Here is a 24,550-nt window from a genome sequence, read left to right as displayed (position 1 = left end):
TTCATGTCTGGTTCAATTGTAGGCATGTACCATAGCTCCAACATGTTGGCTCCAGGTTTCCTTAGAACCATTAGGGAGGGTACCCAACATATTCAACAAGATGCTATTAAAATGTTCAGGGAGAGCCTCACCCTCTGGATGAAAAGGTGTGGTGTGGCTCTGTTGATGTTAAGCAATGTTAACAGCTCATTAATTAGCCGACTTTCCTGCCCCTGGTCAGAGTGAAGTCGATTTGGCAATCCATGATGAACAAAAAACTTCTCCCACAAAACTTTAGCTCCAGTTAATGCTTTTTGATCTTTAGTGGGATAGGCTTGAGCATATCGAGTATAGTGATCAGCCACAATCCAAATATTTCCCACAACACTGCTGTCATTGTCAGTGCACAAAACGTCTATATACTCTAAATCCATTGGATCAGAACTTTTCAAGTGTTCCATAGGAGCAACTCAAGGGGGCACAATTTTAGATTGCAGATATCTCACATAACAACGGCAATAGTCCACAACAGATTCCCTTATTCGTGGCCAAAAGAAACGTACTTGGATTAGTCCGTAAGTTTTTTTTAACCCCTAGATGTCCATGTTGTTAATGCAGATTTCTCAAAACAGATTTTCTGTAGACTTGAGGGAGCACTAGCTGTCTCCTTCCAGGAAGATCATGGAAAAAATGTACCCTGTATAAAAGTCCATTGATTATGTTGAGTTTATCCCATTCCTTGAGATAGTAGGTACTCTGCTCAGACAGGGTTTTTCTCATGTAATCAGGATATTTGCGGAAAACAGATTCATTAACATGTCTGATTACTAGATGTATCTTTTGCAGAAGGATAATATCTTTCTCTTGCAGCTGCATGTTTTCTGGTACCCCTAAAGCAGTGGGGCAGCAATACATGCTTGGGATACAGTCTTCACCAGCTCCTAAGGAGTCAATAATTTGTAAGTCAGAGAAAACAATATTGTCTCCTTGTACAGCAACTGTAGCACAGTAAGCAGTCACAACAGGCCCAGGTACTTCCTCCCATCCACTTTCTTCTAAGTTCACTGACAAACCAGGGTGCCTAGAGCGAGCATCAGCATCAATATTTTTGGGCCCTGGCTTGTACTTGAGAGTGAATTGGTAATTAGACAAGGCAGGAAACTACCTATCACCAGTGACATCCAGCTTAGCTGTAGTCAAAACAAAAGTGAGGGGATTGTTGTCAGTTCTCACCTCAAATTGAGCCCCATACAAGTAATCATGCAGCATTTCAACAATAGCCCACTTTAGGCAAGAAATTCCAATTTGTGAACAGGGTAATTATTTTCTGCTGGGCTTAGAATGCAACTAATATAAACAAAATGCCTTAGTCCCCCTGGGTCCTCCATATGTAGGACTCCACCTAATCCATCATAGCTAGCATCTACATGCAAAAAGTATGGCTTTTGTGGGTCTGCATAAGTCAACACTGGTGCTTCTGAAAGACTTTTCTTAAGGTGTAGAAATGCGTTTTTTGCTGGTTGTGTCAATGCCAGGGGTTTCTTTGAGCAAGACATTAAAAGGCCGAGCAGTCCTGGAATAGCCTCTAATAAAGTGGTGATAATAGCCACAAAATCCCAAGAAGAACCTCTGTTCTTTCAGATTTGTGGGATGGGGCCAGGTTACCGCAGCCTCCACTTTAGCAGGATCAGTTGCTACCCCTTCTGCAGATACAATGTGACCCACAAAGTTTACTGAAGAGCAAGCAAACTTACATTTGTCCAGGGAGAGTTTCAGATCTTATTTCCTCAAACAATCTAGTACATTAAATAATCTCTGGTCATGCTCCTCCAGAGTGGAGCTAAAAACATCTAGGTACACAATACAATAGACTTATGCACAACGGAAAATTTTGTTTTCGTTTCGTTTGCATTCGTAAAATACATAATTTTGTTCTGTTATATTTGTTATGTTATGTTAATTAGTTTTTGGATAATTCGTTATTTCTGTAGAGTGTCGATATTCTTTATACCGAATTGACTTGTTTTGTATGTATATCATATCGATTTGATATTTATGTATGTATATATTCGTGATTACGATTTGTAGTTTGGAAAGTCGTTTGTTTATTGAATCCATTAACACACACAATGACAATATATCTTCTCCATGCTCAAATACAATACAATACCCTTCTCACTTAGTTCTCAGGAATGCACTTTGTCATTAATCCAACCTCCAGCACAAAATTATTCAGCAGATTGGACTATAAGATTTACTCCAAGTTGACCTTTTGTTTCATTACACCTTTAACGAATGAACAAATCATGTTGAATTACTTCATTATTTTCGCTATCATTTCTTTCGTATTAGTAAAAAAAAAATTCTTCGGACATTCGGATGCAAAATTTGGCTGAATTTCGATTTGTTTACGAAAAAAATTGCACATGTCTACAATATATAGAATGGGACAAAGGTCTCCCAGTGTCCAATCCATTAGACGCTGGAAGGTTGCAGGTGCACCACTAATACCCTGAGAGCCCGTTCACACTGAGGCAGCACGACTTGCAGCGCGACTGCCTCAGGCGACCGGGATCCGACTTTAGTGGCGGCTTGTGAAATGACTTCTGTATAAAAGTCAATGTAAGTCGCCCCAAAAGTCGTACAGGAACCTTTTTCTAAGTCGGAGCGACTTGAGTCACTCCGATTAGAACGGTTCCATTGCATAGAGCAGGACGCGACTTGTCAGGCGGCTAAGTCGCCTGACGGGTCGCCCCTGTGTGAACCGAGCCTGAGGCATGCAAACAAACTAGAAACCCCAGGGGGCAAATAAAAGCTGTCTTTTCTTGATCTTTCAAACTCATTGGTACTTAGTAATAACCGGATCTTAAGTCCATTACTGGGAAACATTTGCTGCCTTGCAGGGCATCAAGAGCTTCCTCAATGCGAGGTAGCATGTATTGATCTGGGACCGTTTGCAGATTTTGAGTCCAATAATCAACACATATTCGTACTCCAATATTTTTCTTTCTATTGGGGATGCATACCACCACTATTCATCCACACACTCTTTCATTTTGTGCATGCACTCTAGAACATAATCCAGATCTTTAAGAGGTACGCGCCTGGGTCTTTCTCTAAATGGGGTGCTATCTGTAAGCCAAAATCTATGCTGAATACTTTTAGCACACACAACATCCATGTCATCAGTAGAGAAAACATCATTGTATTCCATTAGCTACTCTCCTAGTGCTTGTTTGTGCTGTGCAGGACTATCAGCATCATTCAGGTGAATGTCTATTTAGTTTTTTTTCTCCTCGACCTTGGCAGGGTAGGAGCTAATGGTTTCCACTGGGTAACAATATCCTACCTCTTGCCAGGCTGGTATTATAACTGGGTACGTGGTAATGTTCCGAACAGTGACAATGTCCATTCTTGGACATTTTAAACGTTAATCTTTCCTTGCTGGTATCTCCCAGACATTCTTTGCAGCCTCTTTTGTATCAGTCTCCGTTTGCACGTGGTGAAATTTCCACATAAACCCACAACACTCTTACTCACCCCACTGGAAGCTCTATGGGATGCCTTGGATTTCCTACACACCCTCCAGGAAGATTAGGAGCAAAGGTTTGGCAAATATTTTAAAGCTCTGCAGCAACAGGCAGTGAAGGTAGGGGAGCTCCATGTTGGGCCCAGGAAAACATATGAAAGTAGCCTCAACAACTTCAACACTGGAACCCAAAATCATAGGAGCATACTCATTACCCCCAGGTAGAGGCCTCACATAAGCAATGACTTTAAGTGGGGGATCTTCATCAGCTATAACATAGGCATAAGAAGCTCAACTTCTAGACAACCATCCATAAAATAGGCTTTTCTCCCACACCATAAACAGGCATAGTGTCCACAGCAATTGCAAAGGGAGATAGTTTAAGTGTTGCTGATAGAAGGGCCTATATATGATAGTCAGCTGAGAACCAGTATCAAACAGAGCAGTTGTGGGTATATCATTAACAAACAAATTGAAAGTACATCTGTGGCCTACCCCAGATAGCTTGGTAAACATTCGTTTTCTTGATTTTCCCTGTTTTCTTTTGTAAATATGTCCAGCTTTACTGTGAATTTCAGAACTATCAGCCAGCAGTAGAAACTGATGAACTGTGTGGCCTGGTTGTCCACAGTGGAAACCTTTATTGTGGAAGAGAGGCTTATCACTGTAGATTTTATCAGCAGATCGAGCTCTGGGCTGTGGAAGTCTATCCACTTTGTTGTTTTTAGCAACAGTCTAATTTCTGTGCTCAACCAAAGAACTCTGTTTAACCACTTCCCAACCCGCGCACACCGATGTAAGTCGGCAGAATGTCACGGGCAGGCATGTTGGCGTACAGGTATGTCCAATTTTAAATGTCGCCCTGCCATCGGACCGTGAGTCCGGTCGCAGGTCGCGCGGACTCGATCGCTGCGGGCATACCCGCAATCACCTCACGGGGCGCCTGAACTGGGAGATGCCATTGTAAACAGCATCTCCCCATTCTGCCTAGCAACAAGTGACGCTGACCTCTGCTCCATGTGATTGGAGCAGAGATCAGTGTTCAATAAAAGAAAGCCCAGCCCCCCACAGTTAGTAACACATCCCTAGGAACACTTAACCCCTACACTGCCACCCACTGGTTAACCCCTTCACTGCCAGTGTCATTTATACAGGAATCACTGCATTTGTATAGCAGTGATTGCTGTATAAATGACAATGGTCCCAAAAATGTGTCAAAAATGTCCGATGTGTCCGCCATAATGTCGCAGTCATAATAAAAATCGCTGATCGCCGCCATTACTAGTAAAAAAAAAAATTATTAATAAAAATGTCATAAAACTATCCCCTATTTTGTAAACGCTATAACTTTTGCGCAAACCAATCAATAATCGCTTATTGCGATTTTTTTTACCAAAAATATGTAGAAGAATATGTATCGGCCTAAACTGAGGGAAAAAACGTTTTTTTATATATTTTTGGGGGATATTTATTATAACAAAAAGTAAAAAATAATGCATTTTTTTCAAAATTGTCGCTTTATTTTTGTTTATAGCGCAAAAAATAAAAACCGCAGGGGTGATCAAATACCACCAAAAGAAAGCTCTATTTGCGGGGAAAAAAAGGACGTCAATTTTGTTTGGGAGCTACGTCGCATGACCGCGCAATTGTCAGTTAAAGCGACGCAGTGCCGAATCGCAAAAAGTGGTCTGGTCTTTGGCCAGCAAAATGGTCCAGGGCTGAAGTGGTTAAAGGGGTTGTAAAGGTACATGTTTTTTCACCTTAATGCATTCCATCCAAGATTACTGCCCCTCAAGCCCCGTTTACTTAACGGAGCCCTCAAAAGTAGATTGGCTCCCACTGCTGTCAATCAAATCAATGATGCAGCGTGCGGGGTGGGGGAGGGACTGTATCACTTTATCACGGGAGTGTGCCCACAAGCTAACCCCCTTGGGAGAGAGGAACCTTTACAACCCCTTTAACTTTGCCCATAGTTTCAGTGAAAGTAAAGTTTTTCTCTCTCAAAACAACTCTTAAAGCTGGTGACATTGGGTGATGTGGCAGTACCCCCTTTATTATTTGAGCAGTCCTTAATTTGTCAACTTCTGTAGGAGAGATTACTTTTTCAGTGAGCAATCTCCCTAGAAGCACTTCTAGCCTCCTCATAAACACATAAACAATCTCTCCTTCTTTATGCTTTTTCTGTTTAAAATCACAAGCATCTGATCAAGGTCACAGTGCAGTCCAGAAGCATCTGTCAAAATATCAATATATTCTTGAGCATTGGTACTCACATGAGTGTCCTTGTAAGCTCTAATGATAATGGATGCTGGTGGTTTTAAACTTTCCATGATGCGCTGTTTTTTTCTTTTCCTCCGAGCAGGTCCATTCCTCTATCAGTTGTTGTGCAAAATCTTTACACGCCTCAAAGCTTTCTTCATCAGGGGGGACAGGTAGCACTCCTGGAAAAGCCTTTAATTTGCGATAAGAATCAGCATTTAAATTCTGAGCAATGACTTCAGTGACTTTTAGCAGCAGATGCTCATATTTGTTTAGCGGTACCCTAGTAGGGGCTGCAGAATGTAGTAGTTCCACCTGTCACTCTGCCCAATATGGCATCCACTTCCAGACACTCCAAGACAATGAACAAGTCCATCAGCTTTGTTTTTGTATTTTATTAAGGGATTAGATCTTGAATAGAGTAAAGGAATTCATGGGATGGCCAGATAATGATTCTTGCATGGTATGGGACCATTTAGATATTCTCCTTCTTCACAACACTTGCTGCAGACTATCTTTCCACCTACCTCCAACACGACTATTTATTTATTCCAACTTTGCCCATGGTTAGGCCCAACTCTGGGTTTAGCCAGACCTTAGCTATGTTCCTTATTACAGGCAGGGACCACGGACCCCTTTAGTGTAGCAACAAAAATAGGAAAAGTCTTTAGTGCTAGCTCACCTTTTTATTGGACTACTGATCCCAGTCAGCCCTTTGCAGACCCTGAAAGCTCTCCCAGCTGCAGCAGCCCGACTTCGCCAGTAACATCACAGACTCTCCCGCTGGCTCTGCATCCTTTAGGGATGAGCCGAACAACCTCCGGTTCGGTTCACATCCAGAACATGCAAACAGGCATAAAATTTGTTCGAACACACGAACACCATTAAAGTCTATGGGATACGAACATGAACAATCAAAAGTGCCAATTTTAAAGGCTTATGTGCAAGTTATCATCATACAAAGTGTTTGGGGGCCTGGTTCCTGCCCCAGGGGACATGTATCAATGCAAAAAAACAGTGTTTTTTTGTCGGAAGCAGTGGTTTTAATAATGCTTAAAGTGAAACCATAAAAGTGTAATATTCCTTTAAATGTCGTACCTGGGGGGTGTCTATAGTATGCCTGTAAAGGGGCGCATGTTTCCCGTGTTTAGAACAGTCTGACAGCAAGATGACATTTCTAAAGGAAAAAAGTCATTTAAAACTACTCGACAATACACATAAAAGTTAATTGATAAAAACGGCATGGGATTTCCCCACAGGGGAACCCCAAACCAAAAAAAAATAAAAATGCGTGGGGGTCCCCCTAAATTCCATACCAGGCTCTTCAGGTCTGGTATGGATATTAAGGGGAACCCGCTCCAAAATAAAAACAAAATGGCATGGGGATCCCCCAAAAATCCATGCCAGACCCTTATCCGAGCATGAAACCTGGCTGGCTGCAGGAAAAGAGAGGGGACGAGAGAGTGCCCCCCTCCTGAACTGTACCAGGCCACATGCCCTCAACATTGGGAGGGTGCTTTGGGGTAACCCCCCCAAAGCATCTTGTCCCCATGTTGATTGGGTAAATGGCCTCATCCCCACAACCCTTGCCCGGTGGTTGTGGGGGTCTGCGGGTGGGGGGCTTATTGGAATCTGGAAGCCTTCTTTAACAAGGGGACCCCCAGATCCCACCCCCATGTGAATTGGTACCCCTACCATTTCACAAAAAAGTGTAAAAAAGGTTAAAAAACACAAGAGACGGTTTTTGACAAGTCCACTATTAATTTCTTCTTCTTTACGCTTTTTATTCCATCTTCTTTCTTCTGCTCTTCCTTCGGTGTTCTTCTTGTCCCTCCATCTTCTTCTTCTCTATCTTCTTCTTCTCCATCTTCTTCCTCCGCTCTTCTCTTCCCGCATCTTCCTCCGGCTTCTTCTCTGCTCCGTCCGCATGATCCGCCTCAGTGGGAGTCTTCCGCCATGTGATGCTTCGGTTCTTCTGACACTTCTTATATAACAGAGGGAGAGGCCACCCGGTGACCCCACGCCCTCTGACGCACGGGGACTTCCCTATTGCTTTCCCCATGTTGTCAGAGAGGGAAAAGGGGTCACCTTTTTACGTAAATGGGGTGACCCGCCCCCTCTGATATCACGGGGAAAGCCATAGGGAAGTCCCCGTGAAGTCCCTGTGCGTTAGAGGATGGTGGCCCCGCCCTCCGTTATATAAGAAGTGTCAGAAGAACAGAAGCGTCACACTGAGACTCCCACTGAGGCGGATTGTGGGGACGGATCGCAGAAGAAGCCAGAGGAAGATGCGGGATGAGAAGAGCGGAGGAAGAACCCCATTACCATTTCACACAAGGGGGCCGGAATCTGGGGGTCCCCTTGTTAAAGGGGGCTTCCAGATTCTGATAAGCCCCCCACCCACAGACCCCCACAACCACCCAGCAAGGGTTGTGGGGATGAGACCCTTCTCCCCGTCAACATGGGGACAAGGTTCTTTGGGGGGCTACCCCAAAGAACCCTCCCAATTTTAAGGCCATGTGGCCTGGTACGGTTCAGGAGGGGGGGGCACTCTCTCGTCCCCCCATCTTTTCCTGCAGCCTGCCAGGTTGCGTGCTAGGATAATGGTCTGGTATGAATTTTTGGGGGGACCCCACGCCATTTAAAAAAAAATTGGCTCAGGGTTCCCCTTAAAATCCACACCAGACCTGAAGGGTCTGGTAGGGATTTTGAGGGGGACCCCATGTCATGTTTTTTATTTCGGCTCCCCTTAAAATCCATTTTGGTTCGCGGTTTCCCTGTGGGAAAATTCCATGCCATTTTTATCAATGAACTTTTATGTGTATCGTCGGACCGAAAATTCACTATAGCCTTGAGTAGTTTTAAATTACTTTTTTTCCTTTAGAAATTTAATTTTGTTGTCAGACTGTTCTAAACATGGGAAACATGTGCCACTTTACAGGTATACTATAGCCACCCCCCAGGTACGAAATTGAAAGGAATATTACACTTTTATTGTTTCACTTATTATTTTAAAATCACTATTATTTATTAAAATCACTGCTCCCGAAAAAACTGCCATTTAAAAAAAAAAAATTAGCATTGATACATGTCCCCTGGGGCAGGGCCCAGGTCCCCAAATGCTGTTTATGACAATACCATGCATATGAGCCTTTAAAATTAGCACTTTTGATTTCTCCCATAGACTTTTAAAGGGTGTTCCGCGGCTTTCGAATTTGCAGCGAACATCCCAAATTGTTTGCTGTTCGGCGAACTGGCAAACAGCCAATGTTCCAGTCTAACTCATGTTCGACCCGAACATAAAACCCATCCCTAGCATCCTTCTCTGACTGCCTCCCAGTCCTCTCCTTTCCCAGCTCTCCCGACTGTGCCTGCCACTCACCAATACCTGATGGATCCCTCCTGGAGACTTCCCCGACACTATTCCCCACTGTCCTCTTCTGCTCCTGTTCAGGACATCCCTTGGGCTGTGTGGGGTTCCTTCACAGCTCCGAGCTCCTTGCCAAAGGTCACCCTTCCCCCCTAGACTAGGGGGCTCCCTCCAAGGTCCTGACAGCCTAACACTCCATCTCCAGTTCTTCCACCCAAACAACTCCTCCCCAGCTGGGCTGACTCCTGGTATTTAAGGAGGCCTGTCCCCTGCCAATCCAGGCTGGGGATTGGTAAAGGATCCACAGACACCCAGGACAGCTCCACGTTTGTTTCACTTCCTTTTAGAAGCCTCTAGAAGCAGAAGGGAGGTAACCGGAAGATGAAACTAGCTGTGAGTCACCAGCCTACTCTAAACCACTCCCAGCCACAGATCAAAATAAACAGGCCTAGCTTTCAGCTAAGCCTTCCTAAATTTACCTGCACTGACAAAATTCTCAACTCTAGCACTTGCCAAGGTAGAGGGTGCTACACTTGGTTCCTGCTTAGTGGCTGTAACAGTCAACATTACAGTTTCTCCTGATGAAGCAGTTGTATTCAATGGTTCACACTTTATAGGCAGGGTTGGTACTGGAGGTGAAATTACTGGAAATACTACAGCACAACCAATTACTTCAGCACCTTTTGGATATATGCAAAAGGGTCCTTTAGCTGGATTTAAATCTACTTTACTAAGACAGATAAAATGGGTATACGATTCATAACTCTCATCTTCCTCTCTTTTATCCACAAGAGTGGCAGACTGCACGTTTTATTTGTTTTTAGCACCTCCTGCAGTCTATCTGCGCTCACAGTGATAGGTACATATGAAATAGAAAATGTCCTTTTAGGTGGCAGTCCATCTCCCAGGGCCCACTGCCTTACAGCTTCTGTTGATAACAGTGACATGTTTGTTCCTTGATGTCCTGATCCAAGATATTTATCTCAGCAGTGCCTCCAAATGTAGCACTATTCTTTTTACTCTCTGTGGCTACCGGAGTATGATAGTGCCAACTGTATAGTATTTAGAAGCAGAGTCTTTATAATCAGTATGATCAGGACAGGAGCTTTAACAAGCGATAGCACCTCCACTCAATTGGGGCTTGTGAATAGCAAGTGAAATTTCTCACATGAGAAATGTATCATCCACATAGACAGTACTCCACACAATATTGTATTTAAAAGTCCATGTATTGAAGAAATAACATTCAGTGAACCATCCAACACAAGGTAATTTCAAAACAGGAACATGAAATAATTAACCATATCTGTGTATGTCTCAGTGAGGGGAAGCTGCAGAACTTACAGTCTATTCTCTCAGTAGGAATCCACTGTTCTCCCTGCCACATGTGCTCTCTTCTTCTCTCACTTACCCAGGAACCCTTGTCATACCTCTGCTATTCTTGATGACCTCTTCCTTGGTGAGAGAGAGAGAGAGAGAGAGAGAGCATAGCAGCCATATTGGAAAGGGGCAAAACAAACACTGCATAACTGGAGTATACACTTGGTAAATGGGCAAAAAAATTACCACATCACTACACTGGTATCTTGTGAAACAGACGTGACCAGAAATGCATGGACATTAACAGAGAACACCAGGCACAAGTATAGCATAAAATAATGTACAATAAATAGGCAATAATATAAATGCACCAGAAATATACCAATCAGGGCCGTCTTTAATTTGGATTGGGCCCTGGGCAAACATTTTCTTGCCCCCCCCCCTCCATTCTGAGGCATACAAATAATAGCAGGTAGACTCAAAATCAGTTTACTGCAGCAGATCACGCAGTGATTGCAATTGTTTGCCAGAGGTTACAGCCTATTCTTACTGCTTGCTGGCTGGTTGCTAGAGGTTACAACACATAATTTCTGCTTGCCGATTGGTTGCTAGAGGTTAATGCACATCATTACCACTTACTGATTGGCTACTAGAGATTAAAGCAGATCACTACTGTTCGCTGATTGGTTGCTACAGGTTAATGCACATCATTACCTCTCACTGAGCAGTGGAGCAATCCTAAATTGAGCAAGTAAAGGGGCACATTAATACACACACATACTACAGGAGAGTGTCAGAGAGTGCAGACATATTACAGGAGAGGTTCAGAGACTGCAGACATACTGCAGGAGACAATCAGAGACTGCGGACATACTGCAGGAGATTACAAACGACTGGGGACATACTACAAGAGACAATCAGAGACTGCGGACATACTGCAGGAGATTACCAAAGACTGGGGACATACTGCAGGAGACGATTAGAGACTGGCGACATACTGCAGGAGACAATCAAAGACTGCGGACATACTGCAGGAGACAATAAGAGACTACGGACATACTGCAGGAGACAATAAGAGACTACGGACATACTGCAGGAGACAATCAGAGACTGTGGACATACTGCAGGAGACAATCAGAGACTGCGGATATACTGCAGGAGACAATCAGAGACTGCGGACATACTGCAGGAGACAATCAGAGACTGCGGACATACTGCAGGAGACAATCCGAGACTGTGGACATGCTACAGGAGATGGTCAGAGAATTTTCAGCAATGCACAGCTTGACAGTTGAATAACACAGCTCAGGGTTTAAGCAGTCAGGCATTTTATGGGTGCAAGGACATACCTGGGCAGCCAAACTCACTACATACATTTAGAGCGATTCCATTCTCTGCTCTCACTACAACTGCCGGGGGCTCCACTGATGCTTTGTAGGGGGGCCCGTTACCCGTGAATTGGGGCCCCAATGAAGGTTTTGCAGAGTGCACAGAGGACAAGATAACTGGAGGCTGTATTCCCACGCTAGCCAGCTGAGGGGGCGGTGCCGGGAGCTCCACTGATGCTCTGACCCCGCCCCCGTGCAGCCTGTATGCTTGGAACAGAGCGGCTGTCGTGAGAGCCAGTGTTTGGAGTGGAAGTGTCCGTGGAGCTCCCTGCCCCGCCCCTGACCCCTCTATACTGGCTGGGGAATACAGAGGTCCGGGGGCGGGGCCGGGAGCTCCACTGACACTCCCACTCTGATCACTGGCTCTCACTACAGCTGCTCTGTTCCGAGCATACAGGCTGCATGGGGGCGGGGTCAGAGCATCAGTGGAGCTCCCAGCCCCGCCCCCTCTCAACTGGCTAGCACGGGAATACAGCCTCCCGTGTCCTCTGTGCACTCTGCAAAACCTTAATCGGGGCCACAATTCGCGGGTAGCAGACAGTGCGGGCCCCCCTACAAACATTGGGCCCAGGGCAGGTGCCCCGTTTGCCCTGCGCTAAAGACGGCCCTGATACCAATACCCCATTAAACAAAACCAGAAAATCTTATAAGGGAGAGAGCTAGCAATGAACAAACAACCTAAGCCAACCAAATAACTATATATGGGCTGTAGAATATGGCTGAAAAGCATAGTCAGTGTCAGAGCCACAGTCATACATGGTAGATCAGGCAGAGGGAGCAGGGAGAAAGCTGGCCAGGGAGAGTGTACATGGGAGCAGGAATAGGCAGGCAGGTGAGGATCAGGAACAGATTCAGATCAGGAGCAGGATCAGAGTATAGATACATAGGTCGCAGGTCAGGGGCACATGGGCAGAACACCAAGGCAAGGGGGAGTAGTTACTGAACGTTGCTGCTGCCTTGAGGAGAACACTGCTGTCTTCACTGTGATGCTGAAGTAGAACAGAGGGAGACCAGCTGTCACCTCAGGAATTGGTGAGAGGCTGCTGGCTAAACCCTAATGCACTCTATAAAAGGAAAACATTAGTGTTCAGGTGAGGATCAGGAACAGATTCAGATCAGAAGCAGGATCAGAGTATAGCTACATAGGTCGCAGGTCAGGGGCACATGGGCAGAACACCAAGGCAAGGGGGAGTAGCACAGTTAGGACTAAATATCCTCCCAGCAATTAGCCTCAATTGGCAATTGGTGAGAGGCTGCTGGCTAAACCCTAATGCACTCTATAAAAGGAAAACAGTAGTGTTTGCTTGGAACACAGTGCAGGTGCCTATACTGGGTTAGAAGAAACTTATCATGAGTGCTCCAATGCCAGAATTTGCGCAATAAAATATACAGCGTTAAACTTGTAGTAACACACAGAACTACAGTGGTGTGAAAAAGTGTTTGCCCCCTTCCTCATTTCCTGTTCCTTTGCATGTTTGTCACACTTAAGTGTTTCGGAACATCAAACCAATTTAAACAATAGTCAAGGACAACACAAGTAAACACAAAATGCAATTTGTAAATGAAGGTGTTTATTATTAAAGGTGAAAAAAAATCCAAACCATCATGGCCCTGTGTGAAAAAGTGATTGCCCCCTAAACCTAATAACTGGTTGGGCCACCCTTAGCAGCAACAACTGAAACCAAGCGTTTGCGATAACGTGCATTGAGGCTTTTACAGCGTCCTGGAGGAATTTTGGCCCACTCATCTTTGCAGAATTGTCCTAATTCAGTTACATTAGAGGGTTTTCGAGCATGAACGGCCTTTTTAAGGTCATACCACAACATCTCAATAGGATTCAGGTCAGGACTTTGGCTAGGCCACTCCAAAGTCTTCATTTTGTTTTTCTTCAGCCATTCGGTGGTGGACTTGCTGGTGTGTTTAGGATCATTGTCCTGCTGCAGAACCCAAGTTCGTTTCAGCTTGAGTACACGAACAGATGGTCGGACATTCTCCTTCAGGATCTCTTGGTAGACAGCAGAATTCATAGTTCCTTTTATCACGGCAAGTCTTCCAGGTCCTGAAGCAGCAAAACAGCCCCAGACCATCACACTACCATCACCATATTTTACTGTTGGTATAATGTTCTTTTTATGAAATGCAGTGTTCCTTCTACGCCAGATATACTTGGACACACACCTTCCAAAGAGTTCCACTTTTGTCTCATCGGTCCACAGAATGTTGTCCCAAAAGTCTTGGGGATCATCAAGATGTGTTGTGGAGAAATTGAGACGAGCTTTGATGTTCTTTTTGCTCAGCAGTGGTTTTCTCCTTGGAACTGTGCCATGCAGGCCATTTTTGCCCAGTCTTTTCCTGATGGTGGAGGCATGAACGCTGACCTTAACTGAGGCAAGTGAGGCCTGCAGTTCCTTGGACGTTGTTGTGGGGTCTTTTGTGACCTCTTGGATGAGTCGTCGCTGCGCTCTTGGGGTAATTTTGGGCGGCCGGCCACTCCTGGGAAGGTTCACCACTGTTCCATGTCTTCGCCATTTGTGGATAATGGCTCTCACTGTGGTTCGCTGGATTCCCAAAGCTTTGGAAATGGCTTTATAACCCTTTCCAGACTGATAGATCTCAATTACTTTCTTTCTCAATTGTTCCTGAATTTCTTTGGGTCTCGGCATGATGTGTAGCTTTTAAGGATCTTCTGGTGGACCTTACTGTGTCAAGCAGCTCCTATTTAAGTGATGCCTTGATTGTGAACAGGTGTGGCAATAATCAGGCCTGGGTGTGGCTAGAGAAATTGAACTCAGGTGTGGACAACCACAGTTATAGTATGTTTTAACAAGGGGGGGGCAATCACTTTTTCACACAGGGCCATGATGGTTTGGATTTTTTTTCACCTTTAATAATAAACACCTTCATTTACAAATTGCATTTTGTGTTTACTTGTGTTGTCCTTGACTATTGTTTAAATTGGTTTGATGTTCCGAAACACTTAAGTGTGACAAACATGCAAAGGAACAGGAAATGAGGAAGGGGGCAAACACTTTTTCACACCACTGTATATGGCGTTAAACTTGCAGTAATGCACAGAACTATATGGTGTTAAACTTGCAGTAACCCACAGAACTATACAGCGTTAAACTTGCAGTAATGCACAGAACTATATGGCGTTAAACTTGCAGTAACGCAATGAAATATACAGCATTAAACTTGCAGTAACACACAGAACTATATGACGTTAAACTTGCAGTAGCGCAATGAAATATACAGCGTTAAACTTGCAGTAACACACAGAACTATACGCCGTTATACTTGCAGTAATGCACAGAGCTATATGGAGTTAAACTTGCAGTAATGCAATGAACTATATGGCGTTAAACTTGCAGTAACGCAATGAAATATACAGCGTTAAACATGCAGTAATGCAATGAAATATACGGCGTTAAACTTGCAGTAACGCAATGAAATATATGGCGTTAAACTTGCAGTAATACAATGAAATATACGGCACTAAACTTGCAGTAACACACAGAACTATATGGCGTTAAACTTTCGGTAATGCACAGAACTATATGGCGTTAAACTTGCAGTAATGCAATGAAATATACGGCGTTAAACTTGCAGTAGCACACAGAACTATATGGTGTTATGGTGTTAAACTTGCAGTAACACAATAAAATATACTGTGTTAAACAGTAACTACACTCACACTGACTGAACTAACCCTACATTCACACTAATGTAAAGATGAACACATCAACACTCATACTGAACTATCCCTAGATGCACACTAAACTGATATTCTACACTGACAATAGAATCAGAATAGAACACTATAGCACACTAATGCCGTGTATACACGATCGGAATTCTCGTTGAAAAAAGCTCTGATGGTTTTCCCGATGGAATTTCCAACGGAATTCCACTCAAGCTGTCTTGCCTACACACTGTCACAGGAAATTCCGAACGTTTAGAACGTGGTGACGTACAACACGTACGATGGGACTAGAAAAAGGAAGTTCAATAGCCAGTAGCCAATAGCTTCCATCTCGTAGTTGAATCTGAGCATGCATGATTTTTGGTCTGTCGGAATTGCATACACACAATCGGAATTCACAATAGAACATTTTTCCGTCTGAAAAATTGAGAACATGCTATCAGAGCCCTGTTCTATCTCTCTCCATGCTGCTATCACAATACAAATGGCCGCTATGGAAAGAATACTTTTATAGTGTGGGGTGGGATCAAGAGCAATTAGCCATGATTGGATGCAGTCATCATGACAGCGTTCAAACGTTACTGCAATTTAACGCTGTATATTTCATGTATATTTCATTGCATTGCTGCAAGTTTGACGCCATATAGTTAATTGTGTTACTGTAAGTTTAACGCCATATAGTTCTGTGCATTACTGCAAGTTTAACATCATATATTTCATTGCATTACTGCAAGTTTAACGCTGTATAGTTTTGGGCATTACTGCAAGTTTAACGCCATATAGTTCTGTGTGTTATTGCAGTACACCAAAACATTTTTTTCAAAAGGAAGGAGCTGCATGGACCATGCAAAGGGAAAAAGTTCTGCAGGGAGAGTGCAGTCTCCCATAGTAACCAGAGACAAAGTGTCTTCTGGATGGTGGGGCTGCTATAAGGAGGTAGCTCACAGTTCCCATAAAGAGGGCTGGGATGCCTGAGAAAAAGTCGTTTGGATGGTGGGACCGCTATGAGGAGGTAGCTCACTGTTCCAACAAAGAGGGCTGGGAAGCCCGAGAAAAGTCATCTGGATGGTGGGGCCACTATGAAGAGGTGGCTCACTGTTCCCACAAAGAGACCTGGGATGGCCAAAAATCTGTTGCTTTATCCTGTGATCGCATGGGGAAAGGCATCAGGAAAAGCGCTACAGGGAGAATGGAGTCTCCCATAGCAACCGGTGAAAATGTTGTTGGTAAAGTGCCTGGTGTTACCACTGGCAACAGGAAACCTGTTTGCCTTGCAATTTTGCCCTGCAACCAGGTGGGGGCATTGGCCTGTGTGAGCAGAACCAAGGAGGGACAACATCCTAAATTGAAAGTTCAGACATCTGTGACCTGGGTTGGTAAGACTATTCCTGTTTCTTATGTGAAAGAGAGTGATCATGTATTTGATGCCGTTGAAGTGGTGGCAAGTCCGGTGGGGAGATAGACTTCTGAGAAGGACTTGTTGCGATGCAGTGTAAATGATGAGTTACTGCAACGTAATATGAGGACTGATAAGGACTTGTCTTCAGGCAGTTAGCTGTATAGCAGGAAGACAAGTGGTGGAAATGTGCTGTTGCAGCCAGAGATATTAGAAGTCACCATTAAGCCCCTGTACACACGGTCGGAGAATCTGTCGGAATGCGTCTTATCGGACTGTGTCGTCAGATAATCCGACTGTGTGTGGTATGCATCGGACTGATTCCGTCCGAATTTCCGTCCAACCCAATTTTCCAACATGTTGGAAATATTTTCCTGACCAACTGGGCCGATCATGTGTATAGCATTTTGATCGGGCCAAGTGCCACGCATGCTCAGATCAAATTCCTACATCAAAGCTATTGGCTACTAGCCTGAATGTAGTCCCATCGTAATGAAATTACGTCATCACGTTCTGAAAGATCGGATTTTTCGCCAACTTGGCACACAATCTGTCGGACTAAATCCGACGGACAAAATCAGATGGATTTGGTTAGCAAAATCTCTGACCGTGTGTACAGGGGCTAAGAGATGTATGCCATTGCCCCTAGCAACCGTGGAAGTCAGGAATAATAGTAAGAATTGTATTTCTGGCAATGCTGTTCATGATCATGTTCTTGAGAAGTGTAGTGCTGACAAGAAAAGTGTTTCAGATGCTCCACCTTACAGGCAGATGGCCTGGTGTAGGAGTCGGTAGGGCTATCAGGTGGTGACGGCTCCACAAAAGAGAGACAGGCGGTCTATAGGAGTCTGAGCGTATATGTCTGCAGGAGGCAGATGTGAACTGTGACCAAGCAGCACGCAGCTGAGCAAGTAAGCTCCAGGAGGGAGTTTGACTAAGTAATGCCGCGTACACACGATCAAACAATCCGGTGGAAAAGTCCGGCGGACAATCCCCCCGTGTGTAGCCTCCGGCGGACTTTTTTTACCCAAAAGTATGGCGGACTTAGAAAGTAGTTTTGCACTCCAATCTTTCCGTCGGACTCGCATTTCGGCGGACAATCCGGCCATGTGTATGCCAGTCCGCCGTACTTTTGAAATGAACGGACTTTTCCTTCCCGGAGAAAAGTCCACTCATTTTGAGCGCGTCTCCAGGTAGCCGGGGCCAGCGAAGGAGACGTCCCTGGCCCCGTCACCTGGTATGGACTTAAAGGGGAACCCCAACGCTGAAAAAATACCCATTCACCTGTAAATAGAAGTAAAAAAAAACACAACACACAAGGGTTAAAATAGTTTATTGCACAGCTCCGGGGGTCTTCTGTACGTCTTCGGGGGTCTTCTTGCCGGACTCTGCTATCTTCTGCTAGCTCTTTTGCTAGCGGAGAAGCCCAGCTTTCTTCTTCGCCGCCGCCCTCTTCTTCCGACTTCGGGGGTCTTGTCCCCCTCTTCGGTTCTTCTTGCCGGGCCACCGCGCCTTCTTCTAGCTCTTTTACAGGCGGTGGCCCGGTCTTCTGTCGCCGCCGTCGCCGCTGTTGACGTCTTCTGTTCTTCTCTTCTTCTCCTCAGATGCTGCCTCGTCGCTCTCTCTGCTCACAATGACGGGAACATGGCGCGCAGTGACTTATATAGGGACATCACCGGATGATGTCCCCGCCCAGTATGATGTCACAGTCCCAGCATCCTCTGGGACTGTGACATCATACTGGGGGGGCATCATCCGGCGATGTCCCTATATAAGTCGCCGCGCTCTGTGTCCCCATCATTGTGAGCAGAGAGAGCGACGAGGCAACATCTGAAGAGAAGAACAGAAGACGTCGACAGCGGCGACGACGGCGACAGAAGACCGTCCTCGGGGGTCTTCTCGCCGGACTCCTCCGCTATCTTCTGCTAGCTCTTTTGCTAGCAGAGGAGCCCGGCTTTCTTCTTCGCCGCCGCCCTCTTCTTCCGACTTCGGGGGTCTTGTCCCCCTCTTCAGTTCTTCTTGCCGGGCCACCGCGCCTTCTTCTAGCTCTTTTACAGGCGGTGGCCCAGCAAGAAGAACCGAAGAGGGGGACAAGACCCCCGAAGTCGGAAGAAGAGGGCGGCGGCGAAGAAGAAAGCCGGGCTCCTCTGCTAGCAAAAGAGCTAGCAGAAGATAGCGGAGGAGTCCGGCGAGAAGACCCCCGAAGACGGACAGAAGACCCCCGGAGCTGTGCAATAAACTATTTTAACTTGTTGTGTTTTTTTAACTTTTATTTACAGGTGAATGGGTAGGGGTACATTGTACCCCATACTCATTCACATAGGGTGAGGGGCCGGGATCCAGGGGCCCCCTTATTAAAGGGGGTTCCCGGATTCCGATAAGCCCCCCGCCCGCAAGCCCCGACAACCAATGGCCAGGGTTGTTGGGAAGAGGCCCTTGTCCTCATCAACATGGGGACAAGGTGCTTTGGGGTGGGGGGGCCGCACGGCCCCCCTTCCTCAAGGCACCCCCCCATGTTGAGGGCACGCGGCCTGGTATGGCTCAGGAGGGGGGGGGGCGCTCGCTCGTCCCCCCTTTCCTGGCAGGCCGGGTAGCGTGCTCGGACAAGGGTCTGATGTGGACCTGGGGGGACCCCCACGCCGATTTTTTCAGCGTTGGAGTTCCCCTTTAAGTCCATACCAGGTGACGGGGCCAGCGACGTCTCCTTTGCTGGCCCCGGCTACCTGGAGACGCGCTCAAAATTAGCAGACTTTCCTCCGCGTGTGTGGGCGAGTCCTTTCATTTCAAAGACTTAGTACGCCGTATTAGTCTGCTGAAAAAGTGCCGTGTGTGGGCAAGTAGCCCGTTCGGAAAGTTCGGCAGGCAGTCCGGTGGGAAGTCCGCCAGACTAAGTCCGCCGGATAGTTGGCTACGTGTGTACGCGGCATTAGAGTGAGCCGAGAGACTGACGTTTTTGTGTTATACAATGATGGTGGAACCCCCTGCGAGGGAAGACTTTCTGTGAAGTTTGTTTCATTTAAATAAAATTGGGTTGCCATACCCTTAAAAAATACAGTCTGGACTGACCGGTGTTCCTGAAAACACATACACCACTTGAGCATAATCACCCCAGATCGTTAAATGGGTTATGGTGTGAAGGCGCCACCGACACCCAGAGAACAATTTTTCCACACCTGTTTTGACAAGTGCATATCATTCCAATTTTTGACAACAGGGCCAATTCTTGCTTTCACCAAGAGTACCTCCATAGGGTTACAGTGTGAAGGAGCCACCGACACTCAAAGAACAATTTTTCCACACTCGTTACAGAAGTAGAAATCAAAAATTTGTGGCAGAGACACCAGAATTTATCCAAAAAATCTCTATCATACAGACTGGCTCTCCAAGCTGTTGCTTACAAAATAAAGAAAGATTGCAGGGAAAAATTTTTTGGGCTTTATAAAAGCAATTGTTTCTGCAGCAGCTTCTATACACAGTACAGATGTGGCACTTTACATGTGGACTAAGGGGACCCCCAGACACTATATTGAAAATCGTTTTTCATTTTTATACTTTCACTTTAAGCATCAATAAATCACTGCTCATTTAAAAATGATATTTTTTCCAAACTTTTTTTTCATTGATACATGTCCCCCAGGGCAGTACCTGGACCCCCATAACCATTGTATGCCCAATTACTTGCATATACGCCTTCAAAATGGGCACTTTTTGTTGTGATTTTTCACATTCGGGTCCCATAGACTTCAATGAGGTTAATTTTTTGGTTCTGACGTTTCAAAGTTCTGGTTTGAAATGAACAGGGGTTGTTTGGCCCATCCCTAGTTGCCACCTCATCCCTTTAAACCCAAATACATATGAATTACACAGGTTCTGAGGCTAATTTAATGCAGATAAGGCACCAAGTGAGTTTAATTACCACCTTAATCAGCCACAGAGCCTGTGTAATTAATATGTGTTTTAAAGGGGCAACCCTAGGACCCCCCGTACCACCAACAGGTGGTTTTCTTGTGGACTGAGAGGGGAAGAACGTACACCAGTACCTGCCTCCCCTCTGTGATCAAAGAGAAAGCCGTTACCAGCTTGTACAGCATGATCAAACAGGTATTTTTCTGTATTTGTAGGGTCTTTATAGCGATAAAACTAGAGGGAATGAGCATGTGTTGCAGAGAAGTACTGGATATGTTTTTTTTGTCCAGACATACTTTTTTTTTCCTTCTTTCACATTTACAACTGGTGGGTGGTAAAACCAGGCAGATGAGCCACAGTTTTACCACCCTCAAACGCCTGTCTGAACATGTTCATGAAGCCACAGCAAAAATTAAACAGCATGTAGCATTTGTCAGATGTTATTGCTACTGAACTCGACCAATGCAAGTCTATGGAGCTGCACCACAACTGCTCCATAACCGCATGCCTCCCAACTAGGGACCCCCCCCCCCCCCCGGTTTGGTTCGCAGTAGAACATGCGAACAGGCAAAACAATTTTTTGTACACGTGAACACTGTTAGCCCTTGTACACACGGTCAGACATTCCGACGGAAAATGTCAGATCGGACTGTGTTGTCAGATAATCCGTGTGTGGGCTCCATCAGACTGTTTCTGTCTGAATACCCGACCGACAAAGTTTTAGAGCTGGGCTATAAAATTTTCCGACAACATGATCCGATCGGACTTTGTCCGAACATTTGTAGAGAATTCTGATCGGACAAAGTGCCACGCATGCTCAGATCAAATTACGAGACCAAAGCTATTGGCTACTAGCCGCAGCGTAGCCCCGTCCCAACGAACAAACGTCATCACGTTCTGAACGATCGGATTTTCCGACAACTTTGTCCGACTGTGTGTATGCAACACCAGTTTCGGACAAAATCCGTCGGAATGTCCGACCTTGTGTACAAGGGCTTAAAGTCTATGGGACATGAACGCAAAAAAACAAAAGTACTAATTTTAAGGGTTAATATGCAAGTTATTGCCATAAAAAGTGTTTGGGGTCTGGGTCCTGCCCCAGGGGACATGTATCAATGCAAAAAAGTTTTAAAAACTGCTGTTTTTTCGGGAGCAGTGATTTTAATAATGCTTAACCAGTTCCCGACCGCCGGCCATCAAATGACGGCCAGGGGCGCATCTATTGTGGCAGGAGGGCATCATATGATGTCCTCCTGTTTAAACAGGGAATGCACGTGATCATATGCGTGCATCCCTGTTTTTTTCGGTGGCGGCGCGTCACGGAGACACCACTCTCCACCGAAGGGGGTGAACAGCCTGGCTGTTTACCACGTGATCGGCCATGATGAAGTCACGGCCGTTCACAGATGGTCACACCCCCACTGTGCACGGCGCGCGTGCATGTCGGTGGCGACGTGTTCCCGGGAGCACTGCTCGTCACCGATCCTGGTAAACAGCCATTGGCCGGCTGTGTACCCACGTGATCGGCTGTGATCGTTTCACAGCCGATCACTAAAATGTAAACAAACCGCGGTAACGAAATGTTGCTGGGTTCTCCTTCTCACACACCGATAGTGTGTGAGGAGGAGATTATGGTAACATCTCGTTACCGCTTACAGTGTACACCAATCACACTGATTGCCCACCACCAATATCTAGGACCTGTCACTACCCATCATAGTACCTGTCACTCACAGTCCATCAGAGTACACGAGTACCTGTCACAGTCCATCCGAGTACCTGTCACAGTCCATCAGAGTACCCGAGTACCTGTCACAGTCCATCCGAGTACCTGTCATAGTCCATCAGAGTACCTGAGTACCTGTCACAGCCATCAGAGTACCCGAGTACCTGTCAGTCCATCAGAGTACCTGAGTACCTGTCACAGCTCATCAGAGTACCCGAGTACCTGTCACAGCCCATTAGAATACCCGAGTACCTGTCACAGCCCATCAGAATACCCGAGTATCTGTCACAGACCATCTGAGTACCTGAGCACCTGTCACAGTCCATCAGAGTACCGTAGTACCTGTCACAGTCCATCAGAGTACCTGAGTACCTGTCACAGTCCATCAGACTACCCAAGTACCTGTCACAGCCCATCAGAGTACCCGAGTACCTGTCACAGTCCATCCGAGTACCTGTCACAGCCCATCAGAGTACCCGAGTACCTGTCACAGACCATCTGAGTACCCTAGTACCTGTCACAGCCCATCAGAGTACCCGAGTACCTGTCACAGCCCATCAGAGTACTCGAGTACCTGTCACAGTCCATCAGAGTACTCGAGTACCTGTCACAGTCCATCAGAGTACCCGAGTACCTGTCACAGCCCATCAGAGTACCCAAGTACCTGTCACAGTCCATCCAAGTACCTGTCACAGTCCATCAGAGTACCCGAGTACCTGTCACAGTCCATCTGAGTACCTGTCATAGTCCATCAGAGTACTCGAGTACCTATCACAGCCATCAGAGTATCCGAGTACCTGTCACAGTCCATCAGAGTATCCGAGTACCTGTCACAGCCCATCAGAGAACCCGAGTACCCGTCACAGTCCATCCGAGTACCTGTCACAGCCCATCAGAGTACCCAAATACCTGTCACAGTCCATAAGAGTACCTGAGTACCTGTCACAGCCCATCAGAGTACCCGAGTACCTGTCACAGTCCATCCGAGTACCCGAGTACCCATCACAGTCCAACTGAATACCCGAGTACCCATCACAGTCCATCTGAGTACCCAAGTACCTGTCACAGCCCATCAGAGTACCCAAGTACCTGTCACAGCCCATCAGAGTACCTGAGTACCTGTCACGGCCCATCAGAGTACCCGAGTACCTGTCACAGCCCATCAGAGTACTTGAGTACCTGTCACAGCCCATCAGAGTACTTGAGTACCTGTCACAGCCCATCAGCGTACCCAAGTACCTGTCACAGCCCATCAGAGTACCCGAGTACCTGTCCCAGTCCATCTGAGTACCCGAGTACCTGTCCCAGTCCATCTGAGTACCCAAGTACCTGTCCCAGTCCATCTGAGTACCCAAGTACCTGTCCCAGTCCATCTGAGTACCTGTCACAGTTCATCTGAGAACCTAAATACCTGTCACAGTTCATCTGAGTACCTGAGTACCTCTCACAGTTCATCTGAGTATCCGAGTACCTGTCACAGCCCATCAGCGTAACCAAGTACCTGTCACAGCCCATCAGAGTACCCGAGTACCTGTCCCAGTCCATCTGAGTACCCGAGTACCTGTCACAGTTCATCTGAGTACCTGTCCCAGTCCATCTGAGTACCCGAGTACCTGTCACAGTTCATCTGAGAACCTGAATACTGTCACAGTTCATCTGAGTACCTGAGTGCCTCTCACAGTTCATCTGAGTATCCGAGTACCTGTCACAGTCCATATGAGTACCTGAGTACCTATCCCCGCCCTTCAGAGTACCCAAATACCAGTCAACAGGCCATCAGAGAACCTGTCACCAGGCCACCAGAGTGCCCGAGTACCTTTCACCAGGCCATCAGAATACTCAAGTACCTGTCACCAGCCCATTAGAGTACCAGAGTACCTATCTGCAGCCCATGCATATATGTTGGGGTGTTTGCTTTCCAAAATGGGGTCATTTTGTGGGTAATTCCATTGTCCTGGTGCTCCAGGACCTTCA

This window comes from Lithobates pipiens, unplaced genomic scaffold, assembly GCF_037356315.1.
Source record: "Lithobates pipiens isolate NorthernLeopardFrog02 unplaced genomic scaffold, aLitPip1_a1.2 Scaffold_13, whole genome shotgun sequence".
In the NCBI taxonomy this organism is placed as follows: domain Eukaryota; kingdom Metazoa; phylum Chordata; class Amphibia; order Anura; family Ranidae; genus Lithobates; species Lithobates pipiens.
Note: the sequence above shows the minus strand (reverse complement) of the source record.